Source organism: Salmo trutta, chromosome 5 (genome assembly GCF_901001165.1).
Source record: "Salmo trutta chromosome 5, fSalTru1.1, whole genome shotgun sequence".
Classification (NCBI taxonomy): Eukaryota; Metazoa; Chordata; class Actinopteri; order Salmoniformes; family Salmonidae; genus Salmo; species Salmo trutta.
In genome coordinates, this window is record NC_042961.1 from 34,785,703 (window position 1) to 34,805,527 (window position 19,825).

The 19,825-nt window shown below is 39.7% G+C and overlaps 1 protein-coding gene across 16 annotated transcripts in view; it reads right to left on the reverse strand.

Moving 5' to 3' along the window:
• col25a1 (collagen type XXV alpha 1 chain) overlaps nt 1-19,825 on the reverse strand; it is a 406,953-nt gene that overhangs the window by 130,638 nt on the left and 256,490 nt on the right. The gene's annotated exons all lie outside the window — the stretch shown is intronic.

A 19,825-nucleotide genomic window follows, 5' to 3' on the forward strand; every position in this document is an offset into this window, starting at 1 on the left:
TTTAGAATCCTCCTATCCTCTAAATGTAATTATTAGAGGAAAGCCATATAGATTGCAAAATAGTTGGGAAGAGATTTTCGATGACACATGGTATATGAATTGACACGCAATTTTCCATTCCTCCTGAAAGTGCTAACAGTCAAATGCATTCTCTTCGTCGCCCACATGCACTTTAAAACCTCTTGGGGATAGGGGGCAGTATTTTCACGGCCGGATAAAAAACATACCCGATTTAAACTGGTTACTACTCTTACCCAGAAAGAATATGCATATAATTAGTAGATTTGGATAGAAAACACTCTGAAGTTTCTAAAACTGTTTGAATGGTGTCTGTGAGTATAACAGAACTCATATGGCAGTCAAAACCCTGAGACAAATCCTAACAGGAAGTGGAAATCTGATTTGTGGAATCACTTTCAACCCTTTGCCTATGAAACACACCGTGAGTTAGGATTCATTTAGCACTTCCTAAGGCTTCCACTAGATGTCAACAGTCTTTACAAAGTGGTTTGAGTCTTCTCTGGTAAAAACTGACCGAACGAGAGGCCTGGAAAGTTTGTCATAGAGGGAGGGCCATTACTACTATGACGTGTGTGCCCGTGGGTACTCTTTCGTTCCGAAACGTTTTGTAAGACAATGCAATCGTCCGCCTTGAATATTATTGAAGTTCTGATTGAAAAAGGCCCTAAAGATTTATATTATACAACGTTTGACATGTTTGAACGAACGTAAATACATTTTTTTTGCACATTCGTGATGACAAGTCCCGCGCACTTCGTACATTTTGAGTAGCCTTCGGAATGCGCTAACAAGAAGGAGCTATTGGGACATAAATTATTAACTTTTTCGAACAAAACTACATTTGTTGTGGACCTGGGATTCCTGGAAGTGCCTTCTGATGGAGATAATCAAAGGTAAGTGAATATTTACAATAGTATATTTGATTTTAGATGAGTCCAAGATGGCGCTAACCTGTATCGCCTAGCCTATTTTTCTGAGCATAGCACCTTGTTTATTGCAAGTGTGATTTCACAGTAAAGTTATTTTTAAATCTGGCAATGCGGTTGCATTCACGAGATGTTAATCTATAATTCTTTGAATGACAATATTATATTTTACCAATGTTTTCGAATAGTAATTTTGTAAATTGTAGCGCTGATAAACCGGAAGCATTTGAGGGAAAATATTTTGTGAACGTCACACGCTGATGTAAAATGCTGTTTTTAGATATAAATATGAACTTTATCGAACAAAAAATGCATGTATTGTGTGACATGATGTCCTAGGAGTGTCATCTGATGAAGATTGTCAAAGGTTAGTGCTGCATTTAGCTGTGTTTTGGGTATTTGTGATGCATGCTAGTTGCTTTGAAAATGGCAGTGTGATTATTTTTGGCAGGGTACTCTCCTAACACAGTGGTTCTTAACCTGGGTTCGATCGAACCCCAGGGGTTCGGTGAGTCAGTCTCAGGGGTTCGGCGGAGGTCAAGACACACACCCGACTCATATGATTCGTGATGACACGCCCCGCTTGGCCATCATTGGCTGCAGGTGATCACGCAACATCGCTTGGCCTATCTGTGCTGCAGGGAATTTGGCGCGCTCAGTAGTCGAATTGTGACTGTCGTGATGGTACGTCGTGTGATTTCTTTCTTAATATTTTAATCCCTTCATACTAACTATGTCGAGCAAAAAAAGAAAGTGGTCGGACGAATATGTACAATATGGATTCACATGTATAACGGAACGTGATGAGAGTCAGCGTCCTAACTGCATGATTTGCAATGCCAAGTTGAGCAATTCTAGTCTAGCACCGGCAAAACTAAGAGAACACTTCCTTAAGCTGCATGGAAATGGACAATACAAGAACACAACGCTCACTGAATTCAAGGTGAAGAGAGCCAGATTCGATGAAAAGGCTACTCTGCCTGTTCTCGGCTTTGTACCCATCAACAAACCGATCCTCACAGCATCGAACATCATCATCATCAACATCATCATCATCGAAGCGGAAGAAAACCTGAAGGCTTTTCAAAAAAAGCTACCGTTATGGAAACGACGAACAGAGAACGATAACTTCGCAAACTTTCCCCTGCTGGACGACTGTGTAAGTAAGATCGAAGATGTATCTGGAATCGGAGACATTTCTGTACCCGCGGAACTGAAGCAAGCAATTGCCACGCACTTAGATGAGCTTGCAAAGTCTCTCGACGGATACTTCCCTACAAGAGAGTCATATCCAGCATGGGTGAGACAGCCGTTCACGTTTAGTGTTGAGACAACAGATGTCAATGATGAATACCTCGATGAAATCATTGAAATTCAGCAGAGCCAGGTTCAACAGCAACTCTTCAGAACAACAACGCTCTCAACGTTTTGGTGTCAACAAATGGTAACGTACCCTGTTATTGCTAAGAAAGCTCTGGAGAATTTCATACCGTTTGTTACAACATATCTTTGCGAGCAATCCTTTTCGAGGATGCTGGACATAAAAACGAAGAAAAGGAACAGACTTTGTTGCGAAAATGACATGAGAGTGGCACTTGCCAAGGTGAAGCCGCGCATTTCTGAACTGGTCTCTGAAAGGCAACAGCAGAAGTCACACTGATTTGCAGTAAATATTCATTATTATGTTTTTGTTTTTGTGTGAAAATCATGTTTTAATGGTTTTGTTCTTTGAACACTGATGTTGATGCACGGTTCATTTTGTGCACCAGTAAAATATATACCTATGTTTTGAATTTTATTTTTCCAATTAAGAAGGGTTCGGTGAATGCGCATATGAAACTGGTGGGGGTAAGTACCTCCAACAAGGTTAAGAACCACTGTCCTAACATAATCTAATGTTTTGCTTTTGCTGTAAAGCCTTTTTGAAATCGGACAACGTGGTTCGATTCAGGAGAGGTGTATCTATAAAATGGTGTAAAATAGTCATATGTTTGAAAAATTGAAGTTTTCGGGTTATAGCATTTATGAGGTATTTGTATTTCGCGCGACGCAATTCCACTGGCTGTTGACTAGGGTGGGACGCAAACGTCCCACGTTTCCCAGACAGGTTAACTTCTTTGGGATAGGGGGCAGTATTTTCACGGCCGGATAAAAAACGTACCCGATTTAATCGGGTTACTACTCCTGCCCTGAAACTAGAATATGCATATAATTAGGAGATTTGGATAGAACACACTCTAAAGTTTCTAAAACTGTTTGAATGGTGTCTGTGAGTATGACAGAACTCATATGGCAGGCCAAAACCTGAGAAGATTCCATACAAGAAGTGCCCTGTCTGACAATTTGTTGTCCTTCTGTAGCATCTCTATCAACATTACAGCATCTGTGCTGTAATGTGACACTTTCTAAGGCTTCCATTGGCTCTCTAAAGCCGCCAGAAAGTGGAATGGGGTGTCTGCTGTCTCTGGGCAAAGTACAGCAGCCGAGTTTGTAAGTGGTCAGCCTGGAGACTGGAGATGTGCGGTCAAGAGACTTCTCCATTTTTTTCTTTCAGCCTTTGAATGAATACAACGTTGCCCGGTTGGAATATTATCGCTATTTACGAGAAAAATAGCATAAAAATTGATTTTAAACAGCGTTTGACATGCTTCGAAGTACGGTAATGGAATATTTTGAATTTTTTTGTCACGAAATGCTTTCGCTCGTCACCCTTCGGATAGTGACCTGAACGCACGAACAAAACGGAGGTATTTGGATATAACTATGGATTATTTGGAACCAAAACAACATTTGTTGTTGAAGTAGAAGTCCTGGGAGTGCATTCTGACGAAGAACAGCAAAGGTAATCCAATTTTTCTAATAGTATTTCTGAGTTTAGGTGACCCCGAAGTCGGCGGATGTCAAAATAGCTAGCCGTGATGTCCGAGCTATGTACTCAGAATATTGCAAAATGTGCATAAAGGAGTTCTGTATCTATAATTCTTAAAATAATTGTTATGTATTTTGTCAACGTTTATCATGAGTAATTTAGTAAATTCACCGCAAGTTTGCGGTGGGTATGCTAGTTCTGAACATCACATGCTAATGTAAAAAGCTGTTTTTTTATATAAATATGAACTTGATTGAACAAAACATGCATGTATTGTATAACATAATGTCCTAGGAGTGTCATCTGATGAAGATCATCAAAGGTTAGTGCTGCATTTAGCTGTGGTTTGGGTTTATGTGACATATATGCTTGGTTGGAAAATGGCTGTGTGATTATTTGTGTCTATGTACTCTCCTAACATAATCTAATGTTTTGCTTTTTGAAATCGGACAATGTGGTTAGATTAACGAGAGTCTTGTCTTTAAAATGGTGTAAAATAGTTGATTGTTTGAGAAAATTGAATTGTGGTATTTTAGTTGGTTTTGTATTTCGCGCCGTGCGATGCCATTGGCTGTTGGCTAGGGGTTCCGCAGGCAGAACGGGGTTCCGCTAGCGGAACGTCTGTCCTCAACAGGTTAAACATTTGGATAATAAAGCATTTAAAGGCTGACATTGGTTGACTTTATGCATTCATGAATTAATCGCTTTAGCTGACATGTCGTGGTTCATCTGATGAAGGTGCATATGGGCCTATTTATATAATGAATATGAAGTCGGAGGCATCAGTCAGACTTAAATCCGAACTGGTTGGAGACTATAAGAGTACATGGCCATAAAGGCTCAATAATTTTTCAAACTTTTCAAACATTCATAGATGACCAGCAGGGTCAAATAATATAAACAGTGGTTATAGAGTGTGCAACCAATCAGCACCTTAGGAGTAAATGCTAGTTGGCTTTTCATAGCCGAGCATTCAGCGGTCAAGACAGCAAGTGCGTGTGTGAGAGAGAGAGAGAGAGAAGATTCAAACACACAGTAACGCGTGGAATATATCAATAAGAATGTCAGTTTAATATGCAGTGCAGATCAAGTCCTATTACCCTTCTCAGAGTTTTAATAATTGTGTGTGACATTGTCGCACTTAAAGCATATTGAGGATAGAAGCAATATGATTTCAAGCGCTGCTCTGAGACAAGCATGGGGACTGATCTGATAATTTTCACTGAATCTCCGTTTGGGTATTAGTTAGCCTACAATTAGGGTATGGAAATGTTAGGATTATTTTGCTCTTAGTAAAAATAATCCTTACTCCCGACCAGTCCTAATAATCCTTTCTCCCGACCGGAAACCCTGAGGATTTTGTTTTTCTTGGAATAGAAACACTATAATATTAATCAAATGAATTAAGCTACATTTCTTAAAATCATGTTCTTACAATACTATGTTCTTACAAAAAAATGATCTAAACTCAGCAAAAAAAGAAACGTCCCTTTTTCAGGACCCTGTCTTTGAAATATAATTTGTAAAAATCCTAATAGCTTCACAGATCTTCATTGTAAAGTTTCCCATGCTTGTTCAATGAACCATAAACAATTAACGAACATGCATCTGTGGAACGGTCGTTAAGACACTAACAGCTTACAGACAGTAGGCAATTAAGGTCACAGTTATGAAAACTTAGGACACTAAAGAGGCCTTTCTACTGACTCTGAAAAATGCGAAAAAAAGATGCCCAGAGTCCCTGCTCACCTGCGTGAACGTACCTTAGGCATGCTGCAAGGAGGCATGAGGACTGCAGATTTGGCCAGGGCAATAAATTGCAATGTCCGTACTGTGAGAAGCCTAAAACGGCGCTACAGGGAGACAGGACGGACAGCTGATCATCCTCGCAGTGGCAGACCATGTGTAACAACACCTGCACAGGATTGTTACATCCGAACATCACACATGCGGGACAGGTACAGAATGGCAACAACAACTGCCCGAGTAACACCAGGAACACACAATCCCTCCATCAGTGCTCAGACTGTCCGCAATAGGCTGAAAGAGGCTGGACTGAGGGCTCGTAGGCCTGTTGTAAGGCAGGTCCTCACCAGACATCACCGGCAACAACGTCGCCTATGGGCACAAACCCACCGTCGCTGAACCAGACAGGGCTGGCAAAAGGTGCTCTTCACTGATGAGTCGCAGTTTTGTCTCACCAGGGCTGATGGTCGGATTCACGTTTATCGTCAAAGAAATGAGCATTACACCAAGTCCTGTACTCTGGAGTGGGATCGATTTGGAGGTGGTGGGTCCGTCATGGTCTGGGGCGGTGTGTAACAGCATCATCGGACTGAGCTAGTTGTCATTGAGCTTGTTGTCATCATCGGACTGAGCTTGTTGTCCTGACATGACCCTCCAGCATGACAATGCCACCAGCCATACTGCTCGTTCTGTGCATGATTTCCTGCAAGACAGGAATGTCAGTGTTCTGCCATGGGAGAGGCAGTTTCATCATAGTGCTTGATGGATTTTGTGACTGCACTTGAAGAAACTTTAAAAGTTCTTTACATTTTCCGTATTGACTGACCTTCATGTCTTAAAGTAATGATGAACTGTTGTTTCTCTGTGCTTGTTTTATCTTTACCAAATATGGCTATATTCTGTATTTTTTTATATTATTTTTACCACTCAACACAACTGATTGGCTGAAAATTATTAAGAAGGAAAGAAATTCCACAAATTAACTTTTAACAAGGCACACCTGTTCATTGAAATGCATTCCAGGTGACTACCTCATGAAGCTGTTTGAGAGAATGCCAAGAATTTGCAAAGCTGTCATCATGTCAAAGGGTGGCTACTTTGAAGAATCTCAAATATATTGATTCGTTAAACAGTTTTTTGGTTACTACATGATTCCATATGTATTATTTCATAGTTGGATGTTCTAAAATGTAGAAAATAGTAAAAAATAAAGAAAAACCCTTGAATGAGTAGGTGTGTCCGAACTTTGGACTGGTACTGTATATCTGAACAACACCCATTTTCTCCCTAATTTCATGATATCCAATTGGTAGTTATGATCTTGTCTCATCGCTGCAACTCCCCTACGGAAGGTTGAGAGCATGCCTCCTCCGAAACACGACCCTGCCAAGCCGCACTGCTTCTTGACACACTGCTTGCTTAACCTGGAAGCCAGCCGCACCAATGTTTCGGTGAACGATGACACAAGGAAATCCCGGCAGGCCAAACTCTTCCCTAACCCGGACGACGCATATTGTGTGCCTCCCCATGGGTCTCCCGGTCACAGCCGGCTGTGACAGCCTGGGATCGAACTGTAGTGGCGCCTCTGCACTGTGATGCAGTGCCTTAGACCGCTGCAAAACTCGGGAGGCCCCAGTTTTGATTTATTTTTGCCATATATTTCTCAACTGTGCTGTGATTTTTCACAAAAGTTAGGAACCTTTCTATTCTCATAGTTTCTAAATTAAAGATAAACATTTTTGCTAGGTGTATTATTATATTATTGATCGATTGACTAAGACTTTTCCAAATCACCCAATAGTGCTATTTGCAGAGTTAGCTCCAGGTATATGTTGCAATTCTTCAGCCATTCCGGAACGTGCGGCCAAAAACAAGCTACATATGGACAGTACCAAAAACAAATTATATAATGATTCTGTCTCTTCGCTGCAAAATCTGCAGAGCTGGGATGGATGTATCCCCCATATGTATAACATTATATTGGTTGCCAGATTTGTGTAAAACAATTTACATTGAAAAACTCAAAGTTTTGAATCCAGCATTGTTTTGTGTATCAGTTCATCAAACGGTACATCGAAAATCTCTTCCCATCTATTTTGCAATCTATATGGCATTGCTGTACATGTTTTGGTCCTTAAATGAAACTAGTATACTTTTTAAAATGTTTAACCAATTTTGGTCCTTCATGCAGGGCCGACAGACAAGTGCCTTACTTTCTCCCCTCTTCCATTTTTGCAGTAATGCTGCAATTAGTTGTTTGTAATTTTGAGTAGAGCAGACAATTCCACATATTTTTGTTAGCAGCATGTGTGACATAACTCCACCAGTCCAACTTATAATATAATTTACAAAGACTATACCGTTTTTAGAATTTTTTTCCCCCAAATATTTTTTTTTTATCAATTAGAATGTTTGAGTTTAAAAGATCTGTCAATTTTTTTCAATTTTAGCTAACAATGACACCCAAATCTAATTGCCTGTAGCTCAAGACCTGAAGCAAGGATATGCATATTCTGCATACCATTTGAAAGGAAACACTTTGAAGTTTGTGAAAATGTGAAATTAATGTAGGAGAATATAACACATCAGATCTGGTAAAATATAATACAAATAAAAAAACTGAATTTTTTTCTTCATCATCTTTGAAATGCAAGAGAAAGGCCATAACGTCTTATTCCAGGTAAGGCGCAATTTAGATTTTGGACACTAGATGGCAGCAGTGTATGTGCAAAGTTTTAGACTGATTCAATGAACCATTGCATTTCTGTTCAAAATGTTGTATCAAGATTGCCCAATGTGCCTAATTGGTTTATTAATACATTTTCAAGTTCATAACTGTGCACTCTACTCAAACAATAGCATGGTATTATTTCACTGTAATAGCTACTGTTCTACAGGATCGGTGCTGTAATCTGAATAAAAGGAAAAAGGCCATTCTTGAGCATGGGATGAGACATTTTTACTAATCTGCTAGAGAACCAGTTCAGATTTAAGTATAACTTTTCTATGACTGAAGCCTTTAATGAGAGGTCTAATAGTTATTTAATTATTTTTGCCCACCGAATTCATATCATTATATAAATAGGCCCGTTTAATTTTATCTGGCTTACCGTTCCAAATGAAATTGAATATTTTTTGCTCATATAATTTAAAAAACAAGTTAGGTGTAGGCAAGGCCATAACCATATAGGTAAACTGGGATATGACTAAAGAGTTAATCAGGGTGATTTTTCAACAAATAGACAGGTATTTTTCTTTCCAAGGTAGCAATATCTTATCTACGTTTGCTAACTTTCTATTAAAAAGTATTGAAGTGAGATCATTTCTTTATTTTGGGAAAGTAATACTGATTATTTCTACTTCACCGTCAGACCATTTTATTTGTAAACTACACGGTAATGTAAAAGTAAATTTTTTTGTTATCCATTACGTAGTATAGTACACTATTCATAATTTGGTTGGAATCCAGAGAGGTTAGAACAATTATCTTCAACAATTAGCTGTGAAGAGATCCAAATTATGGGTTTAAAATAAAACACGAATCATCAGCATACAATGACACCTTCATTTTTAAGCCCTGTATTTCTAGCCCCTTGATATGATTGTTGGATCTGATTTTAATTGCTAACATTTCGTTAGCCATAATAAATAGATATGCCAAGAGTGGACAACCTTGTTTTACTCTTCTTGGCAGTTTAATACTTTCTGAGAAGTAGCCATTATTCACTGTTTTACACCTTTGGGTTACTATACATAACTTTAACCCATTGTATAAGAGATTCTCCAAAATTGAAATACTCCAGGCATTTATATATAAATTCTAGTCGTACTTTATCAGGTTTGTTTGTTTGTTTAACTTTCACTTTGCAACAAAGTCATTGGCCATAATCATGTGCCTATGAACCTAAGTTACACTGTTAGCACCAAGCACTATCAGCTCAAAAATAAATATAACTGATAAGCCTCCCAGTAAAGCAATGAAAACAATCAAGAATCACAGAAGAGTGCAAAAAAATTGTCCACATGAACGTATAAACAAGGTTCATGAAATTAATAACTTGCTAGTGTTAGATTCTGGGTTAAATTTGGAACATTGTTATACTCAGAAGTACAGTATCTAAGGAGTGATAGAGACTGTTTTTTACATCAGAAGTTAATGGTTATCAGTAGGATCCAGTTGGCTTTGGAATGTGCTGGGTGGACGGGAGGAAGTCACAGGATTGCTATAGGGGCTACGGGTGGACAACTGTGGAATAGGCAAATGAGGGGTTGAGGTTAGGTCAGATTCCCTTAAGGGAGAAATTATGGTTAATTACCCTATTACTTCATCTTCCTGTCAAACCATAATAGATGTAAGGATTGGGGAGAATGAGGAGTGCCTAAATTGGAGTATACCGTATATACAGTACTTGTGGTGTGGAAACATGTTTTGTCTGAATGCAGCTGTATTGACCCTCTGGGCAGAAAAAACTTGGTTAAGCTTTCATAAATGTCCTTTGTGTTTTTTACTTTGAGAATTAGAACATAACACTAGTAACAGATAACATTCATATACTAACTGACAATCTGCTGGAAATTCTAAATATTTTGCATAGTCACCAGGCAGGCCACCAGGGGTCCTTTCACAGTCCCCAGATCCAGAACAAATTCAAGGAAATGTACAGTATTATACAGAACAATGAGAGCATGGAACCCCATCTCATATAGCACAAGTGAACAGCAAACCTATTAAAAAAACAAAGAAAGCAACACCTCAAGGCACAACACCTCTCCCCCATGTTACCTACTTGTTGTGTGTATGTGCTGACATGTATGTGTAACTGATAGATGCACACACACACACACTAGATGTTAATGTTTTAAAATGTATGCACATTGTAAAGTCTTTTTTATGTAATGCATTTTTTTTTGCGTTGGAACCCAGTAAGACTAGCCATTGGCGTCGGCTAATTGGGATCGTAATACATCTCTGAAACTCACTTAGATAATACGGTAACACTTTATAATTACATTATTAACAGTTATTTAATATTTGCAAATGCTTTAGAAACTATTAATGAATGGGCTATAACAAATTGGTCAAAATAGTGAGCTCTTGCCAAATAGTGAGCCACTATTTACCTCCAGCTATTAACCATTTATAAATGCACTTACAAATGCCAATATAATTTTTAACCTTTATGTATCACCATGCAACCTTATTTTCAATGGTTGCACAGTTAAACAATAGTTATTTTCTCACTTTTAGGTGTGATGCATTGTTGCTCTGTCCCAGGAACAGGAATGGTTGGTTTTCAGACCAATAGTCAACTCCCATGTGTCTTGCCTCATGACTGAATCCCTGATGATGCATTGGTACACTTATTTATTCCAGGAATGAAGGCCTCATCTGAAGATCGCAAGCCATATTATTGGTGTGGTTCGCTGGTTATAGAGAAATTCCCCCGACTTTATGAAATCTGCCCATCTGTGAGACGCGCTTCAAATGAAGACGGCCTGGAACATACCCAGAATTTGGTGTTGACACTGACTGACATCATGTGACAGTGCATTGTGAAGAATCAGGATGGACGTGGCTATGAAAAGTGTGCAAACGCCAGACAGAAGAGATTGTGGGAAAGAAACGTTGTTCACAAAATAAAACTGTTAACAGAGGAAAGAGGGTTTATTCAATTTGTTTCACTTTTGGATACAGAAGCTGCTGGATGATTTAGCACGCTGCTAAGCTAGCAAAGTAGCTAGCTAGCTAATGTTTGCTAGGAACTCCGTCCTATCTAGCCAGGAAACGTTAGCTAGCTATTGAGCTAGCTAGCATTAAGTAAAACCTAAATCGTATTTTTGAATATAGAAATTCGGCTAGACGATTTAGCACGAGGTAATCTTTGGCATGATACAGTTAGCTAGCTATGTTGATCATGTTTGCTGGTTAGCTTTGTGTTAGCTGCCAGCTAGCTAGCTAACATTGATATGACAGAATTTCCATGCAATTTGTTTAGGTAGCTTTTTTGGATTAGCACGCTAGCTAGTTATTTAAACTTTGAACTCAGGAACTGTCTGTAGCTAGGTAGCTGGTAAGTTAGCTAGCTAGCATCCTTTGTCAGCACACTAGTGGTTCCAATTTTAAGACTACCTTACAATCTAGCTAGCTAGATAGTGTATTAGCAAAAATTTGATAACTAGATAACCCTTTAATCTATGGTAGCTAGCTATTAGTGTTAGCAAGCAATGTTAAAGAATAGCTAGCTGTTATTTTTAGATAGCAGAGAATAACATAACTAGCGAAGCCTAAATGGTATAAATCATGATAATGATGATAGTAGAGTTATCTGTAGCTACGGTGGGGGAAAAAAGTATTTGATCCCCTGCTGATTTTGTACTTTGCCAACTTACAAAGAAATGATCAGTCTATAAATGTAATAGTATGTTTATTTGAACAGTGAGAGACAGAATAACAAAAAATAACAAAAAATCCAGAAAAACGGATGTCAAAAATGTTATAAAATTATTTGCATTTTAATGAGGGAAATAAGTATTTGACCCCTCTGCAAAACATTACTTAGTACTTGGTGGCAAAACCCTTGTTGGCAATCACAGAGGTCAGATGTTTCTTGTAGTTGGCCACCAGGTTTGCACACATATCAGGAGGAATTTTGTCCCACTCCTCTTTGCAGATCTTCTCCAAGTCATTAAAACCTCTTACATCTAGACGTTCCGCTAGCGGAACACCGCTCCAATATCCAATGATAGGGCGTGGCGCGAAATACAAACTCCTCGAAAACCCGAAAACTTCAATTTTTCAAACATATGACTATTTTACACCATTTTAAAGACAAGACTCTCCTTTATCTAACCACACTGTCCGATTTCAAAAAGGCTTTACAACGAAAGCAAAACATTAGATTATGTCAGGAGAGTACCCAGCCAGAAATAATCAGACACCCATTTTTCAAGCTAGCAGATAATGTCACAAAAAACAAAACCACAGCTAAATGCAGCACTAACCTTTGATGATCTTCATCAGATGACACTCCTAGGAATAAATGTTATACAATACATGCATGTTTTGTTCAATCAAGTTCATATTTATATCAAAAAACAGCTTTTTACATTAGCATGTGAAGTTCAGAACTAGCATTCCCACCGAACACTTCCGGTGAATTTAGTAAATTACTCACGATAAACGTTCACAAAAAAATAACAATTATTTTAAGAATTATAGATACAGAACTCCTTTATGCAATCGCGGTGTCCGATTTTAAAATAGCTTTTCGGTGAAAGCACATTTTGCAATATTCTGAGTAGATAGCCCGGCCATCACAGGCCAGCTATTTTGACACCCACCAAGTTTGGTACTCACCAAACTCAGATTAACTATAAGAAAAATTGGATTACCTTTGCTGTTCTTCGTCAGAATGCACTCCCAGGACTTCTACTTCAACAACAAATGTTGGTTTGGTTCCAAATAATCCATAGTTATATCGAAATAGCGGTGTTTTGTTCGTGCGTTCAAGACACTATCCGAAGGGTAACGAAGGGTGACGCGCAGACGCGTATCGTCTGCGCGTACTTCGAAGCATGTCAAACGCTGTTTAAAATCAATTTTTATGCGATTTTTCTCGTAAAATAGCGATAATATTCCGACCGGGAGTCGTTGTTTTCGTTCAAAGACTGAAAATGCAAAATGGACTCTTCACGTGCACGCGCTCGCCCGTCTCATTGTTCTCAGATCGACCACTATCCAAATGCGCTACTGTTTTTCAGCCATGGACTGCAAAGTCATCATTCAACGTTCTGGCGCCTTCTGAGAGCCTATGGGAGCCTTAGAAAGTGTCACGTTACAGCAGAGATCCTCTGTTTTCAATAAAGAGAATAAAGAAGGCCAAGAAATGGTCAGAGAGGGCACTTCCTGTTTGGAATCTTCTCAGGTTTTGGCCTGCCTTATGAGTTCTGTTATACTCACAGACACCATTCAAACAGTTTTAGAAACTTTAGGGTGTTTTCTATCCAAATCAAACAATTATATGCATATTCTAGTTTCTGGGCAGGAGCAATAAACAGATTAAATCGGGTACATTTTTTATCCGGCCGTGAAAATACTGCCCCCTATCCATAACAGGTTAAGGTTTCGAGGCTGACGTTTGGCAACTCGAATCTTCAGCTCCCTCCACAGATTTTCTATGGGATTAAGGTCTGGAGACTGGCTAGGCCACTCCAGGACCTTAATGTGCTTCTTCTTGAGCCTCTCCTTTGTTGCCGTGGCCGTGTGTTTTGGGTCATTGTCATGCTGGAATACCCATCCACGACCCATTTTCAATGCCCTGGCTGAGGGAAGGAGGTTCTCACCCAAGATTTTACAGTACATGGCCCTGTCCATCGTCCCTTTGATGCGGTGAAGTTGTCCTGTCCCCTTAGCAGAAAAACACCCCCAAAGCATAATGTTTCCACCTCCATGTTTGACGGTGGAGATGGTGTTCTTGGGGTCATAGGCAGCATTCCTCCTCCAAACACGGCGAGTTGAGTTGATGTCTAAGAGCTCCATTTTGGTCTCATCTGACCACAACACATTCACCAGTTGTCCTCTGAGTCATTCAGATGTTCATTGACAGACTTCAGACGGGCCTGTATATGTATTCTTGAGCAGGGGGACCTTGTGGGCGCTGCAGGATTTCAGTCCTTCACGGCGTAGTGTGTTACCAATTGTTTTCTTGGTGACAATGGTCCCAGCTGCCTTGAGATCATTGACAAGATCCTCCCGTGTAGTTCTGGGCTGATTCCTCACCGTTCTCATGATCATTGCAACTCCACGAGGTGAGATCTTGCATGGAGCCCCAGTCCGAGGGATATTGACAGTTCTTTTGTGTTTCTTCCATTTGCGTATAATCGCACCAAATGTTGTCACCTTCTCACCAAACTGCTTGGCGATGGTCTTGTAGCCCATTCCAGCCTTGTGTAGGTCTACAATCTTGTCCCTGACATCCTTGGAGAGCTCTTTGGTCTTGGCCATGGTGGAGAGTTTGGAATCTGATTGATTGATTGTTTCTGTGGACAGGTGTCTTTTTTACAGGTAACAAGCTGCGGTTAGGAGCACTCCCTTTAAGAGTGTGCTCCTAATCTCAGCTCGTTACCTGTATAAAAGACACCTGGGAGCCAGAAATCTTTCTGATTGAGAGGGGGTCAAATACTTATTTCCCTCATTAAAATGTGTAACCGATGTGAAATGGCTAGTTAGTTAGCGGTGGTGCGTGCTAATAGCGTTTCAATCGGTGACGTCACTCGCTCTGAGACCTGAAGTGGTTGTTCCCCTTGCGTTGCAAGGGCCGCTGCTTTTGTGGCGCGATGGGTAACGATGCTTCGTGGGTGTCAGTTGTTGATGTGTGCAAGGGTCCCTGGTTCGAGCCCAGGTTGGGGCGAAGAGAGGGACGGAACCTACACTGTTACAAATGCAAATCAATTTATAACATTTTTGCCATGCATTTTTCTGGATATTTTTGTTGTTATTCTGTCTCTCACTGTTCAAATAAACCTACCATTAAAATTATAGACTGATCCTTTCTTTGTCAGTGGGCAAACCTACAAAACCAGCAGGGGATCAAATACTTTTCCCTCCACTGTATAGTGTCTATGCAAAATGTTCATAAATGTATCTTCTCTCCCACATATTCCCATAAGGTCTCAGACTCCAGGAAGGGAAAATGCTTAACAAGAAAGAAACAGATGAAGATTCAGATGGGGACCATGAGACCCTGTTGTATTTTAAATAGTTAATCTGTTGTCAATTTCTATTCTGACTTGTAATATTAAAAAGGGCAGAAAAAGACACCCCCTGTTTATCTGAATTAGCTAGGCTACTCACTTTATACCAATGATAGGCTACAGATTTAGATTTTAGTCACTGCAATTCAAGTTTTTCCCCAATGTATACTTATATTAAATTACATTTTGTTCTTACTATGTATTGCATGTTTGAGGAGATTATATGCTCTTCTAAGTGTTTGCAACTCATCAAGGTGGTGACCCGATCCTGTAGGTTCATGCTCTACAACATTCACAGAGTACGACCCTGCCTCACACAGGAAGCGGCGCAGGTCCTAGTCCAGGCACTTGTCATCTCCCGTCTGGATTACTGCAACTCGCTGTTGGCTGGGCTCCCTGCCTGTGCCATTAAACCCCTACAACTCATCCAGAACGCCGCAGCCCGTCTGGTGTTCAACCTTCCCAAGTTCTCTCACGTCACCCCCTCCTCCGCTCTCTCCACTGGCTTCCAGTTGAAGCTCGCATCCGCTACAAGTCCATGGTGCTTGCCTACGGAGCTGTGAGGGGAACGGCACCTCCGTACCTTCAGGCTCTGATCAGGCCCTACACCCAAACAAGGGCACTGCGTTCATCCACCTCTGGCCTGCTCGCCTCCCTACCTCTGAGGAAGCACAGTTCCCGCTCAGCCCAGTCAAAACTGTTCGCTGCTCTGGCACCCCAATGGTGGAACAAGCTCCCTCACGACGCCAGGACAGCGGAGTCAATCACCACCTTCCGGAGACACCTGAAACCCCACCACTTTAAGGAATACCTGGGATAGGATAAAGTAATCCTTCTAACCCCCCCCCCAAAAGATTTAGATGCACTATTGTAAAGTGGTTGTTCCACTGGATATCATAAGGTGAATGCACCAATTTGTAAGTCGCTCTGGATAAGAGCGTCTGCTAAATGACTTAAATGTAAATGTAATTCCACTTTATTTTAAGCTATAAATTATAAATATTGGTAATTAACCATTTGTTAATGGTCAGTGGATTGCCACTTTAAAATAAGCTATCATTTTAGCAGTTATAAATGTAGATAACTCAGTTATAAATGTCCATAGTGCCTGTCATTTTAAAATAAGGTATACTTGTAGCTGTTTTATAAATGATGATATCTCAATTATAAATGTTTATAGGTCTGTCACTTTAAAATAAGGTATACTTTTAGGAGTTATACACGTGGGTAAATCAATTACAGATGATTTGAGAGTTCACTCAGACCTTAGACATACTTACAGGCAGTATTGGGTACTCATCACTACATGCATGAGAGAAGATTCAACACTTTGTTGAACATTTTCAGTCAATGAAGGGTGGGCATGAAGACCAAAATGTTGTGAGAGGATACCTCCTCCACGGTTTCACCAAGCAAAGGTATTATGGTTAACATTTCACACCAGAGTGTTCACCATACTTGGACTATCACAAAGAAGTGGTAAGTGTGTTGATATAATCTGGTAACGGGTAATATGTTAGGAATGATGATTGAATAATGTCCTGGATGTAAATTTGGCCAGGCCATCAGGGTTTCAAAGGTGCGTCAAGACACATCATGAAAACCAGCCTCTTATGTTCCTGGGACAGAGCACCAATGCATCCCACCCAAAAGTGAGAAATGTATTATTATTCAACTGTGCAACTATTGAAAATAAGGTTGAACGATGATACATAAGGGTTAATCTTATAAGCGTTTGTAAGTGCATTTATAAATGGTTACTAACTGGAGGTAAATATTGGTTCACTATTTGGCAAACATTTACCAGTTATTGCACTATTTTGGCCAATGTGATATAACCGTTTATTAAGGGTTTATAATGCCTTTACAAATGGAAGCTTAATGTAAAGTGTTACCAATAATATCTTAAATTATACAGTGGGAGCAATACATGGTTACAACATCTTCAGAAGACACAGGAACGCAAATGGGGGTGGTGTTGCTGTTTATATTCAGAGTCATATTCCTATAAAGCTTAGAGATGATATTATGTAAAATGCTGTTGTATGGCTACAGGTTCACTTACCTCACCTAAAGCCTATTCTTGTGGGAAGTTGCTATAGGCCACCAAGTGCTAACAGTTAGTATGTGTGAAATGTTTGATGATGTATATGATATCAACAGAGACGTATATTTTCTGGGTAACCTAAACATTGACTGTGTTTCATCGAGCTGTCCACTAAAGAAAAAACTGTAACCAGTGCCTGAAACCTGGTTCAGGTTATCAATCAACCTCCCAGTGTATTTAAAAACAGCACAGGAATGAAATCATCCACATGTATTGATCACATCTTTACTAATGCTGCAGAAATCTGCTCTATAGTAGTATTCACATCCATCAGATGTAGTGATCACGATATATTAGCAATATCTAGGAAAACCAAAGTTCCAAAGATTTTGCAGTGATTCCTATGTTGAACATGTAATAATATTTGCTGGTCTGTAGTGTGTAATGAGGAGTAACCAGACACTGCAGTTGACACATTTCTGAAATTGATTATTCCAGTTACTAATAAGCATGCACTCATTAAGAAAAGTACTGTTAAAACTGTTAAATCCCTGTGGACTGATGAGGAATTGAAACATTTTATGGTTGAGACGGACGAGGCAAAAGGAATGGCAAATAAGTCTGGCTGCACAGCTGATCAGCTGTCAAACCTACTGTAAACTTACTGTAAACTGAGAAATCATGTGACTAAACGAAAAGAAGAAGAAACAGTACTGTGAAACAAATAAACATTATATAAAGAATGATAGTAGAATGCTTTGGAGCACCGTAAATGAAATCTTGGGCAAAAAGGTGAACTCAGCTCTATCCTTCATTGAGTCAGATGGCTCATTCATCACAAAACCGACTGATGTGGCTAATCACATAATTTTTTCATTGACAAGATAAGCAAACTCGAAACCAACAACAAACTCCAAATCTACACATCCATTCATAACGGACCGAATTATGAAAGACAAGCATTGCAAAAATGCAAAAAAGTACACTTTTGGAAAACTTTTGACCAGATACAATGCTATTTCACAGCAAACAAATTAACAACAGATATTCAGCATGACTATAGGAAGGGATTTTAATGAAAGCCTCTCCAACATAATCCAGGTAGGGTCGGGCATTTCCCAAGGCAGTTGTCTAGGCCCCTTACTTTTTTCAATCTTTACTAATGACCTGCCACTGGCATGAGCTAGTGGCAGGTTGGGGAACCTTTTTGTTGTCAAGGTCCATTTAGATATTTATAAATTAATGAATAATATTTGATATTTTCTGCTTTATTCATGTTTTAATGTAACTTTAATCACCAGCATTGGTTGTATAGTTTAAATATGAGTTTTATGATTTTTCTTGTGTCCTTGAGTATTTAAAAAAGTGCTAGTCCTATTTCAATAAATATTAGTATTGTAAATAATGTTGTTGTTGTTATTATGATTACTTGTTCAAACTCACATCTAATGCGATGGCTGAAACTGCTTATCTTTGACGAGCCGTTTGATGTCTGCTGGCAGTGAAGATGGAGCTACTCGCAGCTGGTTTTCCAGGTTTGTGTTAGACAGTCTTGAGCGGAATCGAGTCTGCAAGAGTCAGTTTGGAAAAGAACTGCTCACAGCAGTAGGTCGTCCCGAGCTCAGATGCAAATTGAAGTGCATGTCTCCTTAGAACAGGAAAATGCTAAGCACTAACGTACGGTTGAAGTCAGAGGTTTACATACACCTTAGCCAAATATCAAATAAAAAACTCAGTTTTTCACAATTCCTGACATTTAATCCCAGTAAAAATTCCCTGTCTTAGGTCAGTTAAGATCACTACTTTATTTTAAGAATGTGAAATGTCAGAATAATAGTACAGAGAATGGTTTCTTTCAGCTTTTATTTCTTTCATCACATTCCCAGTGGGTCAGAAGTTTACAAACACTCAATTCGTATTTGGTAGCATTGTTTAACTTGGGTCAAACGTTTCAGGTAGCATTCCACAAGATTCCCACAATAAGTTGGGTGAATTTTGGCCCATCCCTCCTGACAGAACTGGTGTAACTGAGTCAGGTTTGTAGGCCTCATTGCTCGCACACAATTTTTCAGTTCTGCCCACAAATTGCCTATAGGATTGAGGTCAGGGCTTTGTGATGGCCCCTCCATTACCTTGACTTTGTTGTCCTTAAGCCAATTAGCCACAACTTTGGAAGTATGCTTGGGGTCAATGTCCATTTGGAAGACCCATTTGCGTCCAAGTTTTAACTTCCTGACTGATGTCTTGAGATGTTGCTTCAATATATCCACGTAATTTTCCTGCCTCATGATGCCATCTATTCTGTGAAGTGCACCAGTCCCTCCTGCAGCAAAGCACCCCCACAACATGATGCTGCCACCCCTGTGCTTCACTGTTGGGATGGTGTTCTTCAGCTTGCAAGCCCTCCCTTTTCATCCAAAGATAACGATGGTCATTATGGCCAAATAGTTATATTTTTGTTTC